The sequence below is a fragment of the Echinops telfairi genome, unplaced genomic scaffold, assembly GCF_000313985.2.
Source record: "Echinops telfairi isolate 266 unplaced genomic scaffold, ASM31398v2 ScPeMD7_70;HRSCAF=299, whole genome shotgun sequence".
In the NCBI taxonomy this organism is placed as follows: domain Eukaryota; kingdom Metazoa; phylum Chordata; class Mammalia; order Afrosoricida; family Tenrecidae; genus Echinops; species Echinops telfairi.
Genome location: NW_022103968.1, coordinates 36,628,720 through 36,632,225, shown reverse-complemented (window position 1 = coordinate 36,632,225; position 3,506 = coordinate 36,628,720). Strand labels below are relative to the sequence as shown.

The following is a 3,506-nucleotide window of genomic DNA, read 5'->3' as shown; positions in this document are numbered from 1 at the left end:
TTACAAGGATCTACATGTGACCTCCTCCCTGGGAGACGGACAACAGAAAAGTGGGTGAAGGGAGACATCGGACAGGGCAAGATATGACAAAATAATAATTTATAAGTTATCAAGGGCTCATGAGGGAGGGGGAAGCAGGGAGGGAGGGCAAAAAATGAGGACCTGATGCCAGGGGCTTAAGTGGAAAGCAAATGTTTTGAGAATGATGAGGGCAATGAATGCACAAATGTGCTTTACACAATTGATGTATGAATGGGTTGTGATAAGAGTTGTATGGGCCCCTAATAAAACAATTTAAAAAATTATCATAAGCAAAGTCAAGGTTGGCAAAACCTAAAGGTAGTTTGTACAGAAATAAAATCTAGAGACCCCCCCCCCAAAAAAAGCCACCTAGTAGAACTTTTTCTGGTTTAATTTTAGTTACCTCCCTCATTATTGTTGAGGTGTTGAAGTTTTCTATAAATTTTAGAGATTAGCCTTTGTATATGTCATTGACAAAAATTTGTTCCTTGTCTGTAAGGTGCCTTGTTTGTTCTTTCAGTAAAATCTTTTGATGTTCATAGAGTTTGATTTTTAGGAAGTCCTAGTCATTTAGTTTATTAGCTTCTGATGTTTGGCTGACTGTTTATGCCATAAATTAAAATTCCTAAGTTTGCCTATATTTTTACTTTGATGACTTTTATAGTTTTAGGTTTTACATCTAAGTATTTGATCCATCTTTAGTTCATATATATGATATGAGATGATGTTTTATTTTTCTACAAATCCATATCCAGTTTTCTAGCACCATTTGTTAAAATGTCAATCTTTTCCCCAATAAATGGATTTTTGCTCTTTGTGGAAAATCAGTTGCCAGTTGGTGAATAGATTTGCCTGTGTATACTCAGTTTCTTGTGTTTTAACCAACAAGGCTATATGAATATAGCACATTTTGAGATCAGAAAGTCTGAGGCGTCCTATTTTGTCCTTTAATAGTGCTTTCCTTTTCACATAAAGCTAGTGATTAGTTTTTTCGCCTCTTTAAAGAATTGGGATGGAATCTTGTTTGGGATTACCTTGTATCAGTCTTCCTATTCATGAGCAATGTATGTGATTTCATTTATTTAGGTCTCTTTTGGTTCACTCCCCTTTCTTGCCTAGCTCCTCTGGCTAGAACTTCGAATACAATATTGAAGAGCAGTGGTGTTAAAAGCACTTATTTGAAACCTTATTTGATTCCTGTTTTCAGTCTTTCTTCATTGAGAATAATGTTGGTCATTGATTTTATTTATAGGCCCTTGATTATGTTGAGAAATTTCCCTTCTTATTCCTATTTTGCTGAAGGTTTTTTTTTTAATCAGGAATGGGTATTGCATTTTGCCAAATGTCTTTTCTGCATTGATTGATATGACCATAAAGTTTTTTCAGTTATGAACTGGGTTATGTTGATTGTTTCTCTAATGTTGAACAATCCCTACATGCTTGGTATGAATCCCATTTGGCCTTGAGGTATTATTTTTTTATATAATACTGGATTCTTGGCTAGGAGTTTGAGTATTTGTACATCTGTGTCCATGAGGGATATTATCTATGCTTTGTTGTTTTTTTAGTGGTGTCTTTGCCTAGCTTTTGTATTAAAACCAATCTTGCTTCCTAGAATGAATTCAGGTTTTCTATATTCTATATTCTGGAATAGAATAAGGAGCCCCGGTTGCATCTGTTCACTGCCGTTTTCACAGAAAAGAACCAGCACCAAGGATGTGAATTTGGGTGGAGATTCACAGAATTCAAGCGAAAGGGCTGGTGGCCTCCCAGTGACAGAGTTGAACTAAATGGCCTGGAAAAGAGACAGGGTAGGCTCAGCAGAGGTGTTAACCTGGTGCCGCAAGGGCCTGTCAGACCCAGAAGACCCCACTCTGAGGTGAAAAATGGGAAGGTGCAGGCAGGCTGACTCCTGGGAAGTTTCACAATTCTCCCAGGTTGGGAGGGCTGTGGAAAGTCTGCAGCGTACCAAGAACCTGACTCGGTTTGGCAGAAAATGTACTCTGGTGTTAGGAAGCCACAAAAATTGCCACAAACACAGGAAGGCTATGAGGGGGCCCGCACAGTTTCACAAAGCATGGTGATCACAGACCATAGCAATGGGCTCATGCTACTGATACAGAAACTACAAAATCCCAAAGTCAGGAGAATGGCCTGCCTGGGAGTAACTTAGTAGCAGTCTCTCACACTTGACCCCAGATCTAGCAGCTTGGCAAGTCCCATAGAGCAGCTGACAACTGGGGGACAGGGATGCCACAGAAAAAGCAGCGAAAAGAAGGGGAAGGTGGGCAGTGGCTCCAGGGCTCTCAGGAATCTAGGGCAATAGTGGGTATGGGTGGACAGATGCCAAAGAAACAACACCAATGAGGTTTCCTGTTCGGCAGTAATTTGGCAAAGGGGGAGAAGGATCCAGGAGGCAGTTGAAGGGAGCACAGATGGGACCCTGAAAATGTGTCTCTTGAGGCCTGATCACAAGAGCGTACAGGGTGTACCCGTGCTGAAACACCACGCTGGACCCCAGCTGGGGAGGTGGTGGCTGAGGGTGGGTGTGACTGACAGAGGGGGTATCGCGTGGGAGCCTCACCGTAGCTATCACCAGGCCCCAGGGAAGGTATGGCCACTGGGTCCCTGAGGGCTCGTCCCAGCCCAGATGGGAAGGCACAGTCTCACAGTGGAGTTGACTCCTGTGTGTTGAAGGCATAGAAGTCTTCATATTGACAATGGCCCTTTTTGGTGAAGTGTTCACAGACAGGCGGTCAGGTTTGTCTTCCATCACCTGGGGTCCATCTGTAACTGGGTAGGTATTCTTGATGAGAGACCAGCTCTTGAACCTTCTAGGGTTCCTCTGATCTTTGAAAGCCTCTCCTGGGCGGACCCCCATAGCGTGGCCCCAGAAAAGGAGGTGCAGCATTGACTTCCCACCAACCATGACTTTGTGGGCCAAGCTTGGGACCAAGGCCTCCCTACATTGGGCCTCTAGCCTGGGGAGGAGGGTGGACACTCAGCAGTGGTGTTATCATTGGTCCTCTCTCTCTTAGTGGACCTTTGTGAAGAGCTGACTTGGAATCACCGGGGCTTCCCATTGGCCATTGGTGGAGGGCCCAGAACCCTGGGTGGTCCCATGGGACTCCCTTCGTTCTCTTCTCCAGTCTCTCTGCACTCGGGCAGTGGGTGGTGGAGGCTGTTGCTGCTGACTCTGCTTCTTTCTTTTCGGCATGTGGCAATGGCTACAGTGGGATCTGGAGGGCAGGCAGTGTGGAAGCGACCTGTTACTTCTTTCCTATGAGTCTGTTAAAATTTTCTTCCATAGGCTATATTAGTTTAGGTAGGTTGTGTGTGTCTAGAAATTTGTCCATCTTTTTCTAGGTTTTCAACTCTGTTGAAGTACAGTTTGTTTTTTTTAACATTTTATTAGGGGCTCATACAACTGTTATCCCAATCCATACACACATCAATTGTGTAAAGCGCATTTGTACATCGTTTCT

At 43.6% G+C, this 3,506-nt stretch overlaps 1 protein-coding gene and 1 pseudogene across 1 annotated transcript in view; one reads left to right on the top strand and one right to left on the bottom strand.

Annotated features, from left to right (window-relative positions):
* The window catches only part of HECTD2 (HECT domain E3 ubiquitin protein ligase 2), a 115,651-nt gene that overhangs the window by 9,833 nt on the left and 102,312 nt on the right, over positions 1-3,506 (top strand). The window lies entirely within an intron of this gene.
* On the bottom strand, positions 2,688-3,238 carry LOC115869956 (annotated as a pseudogene).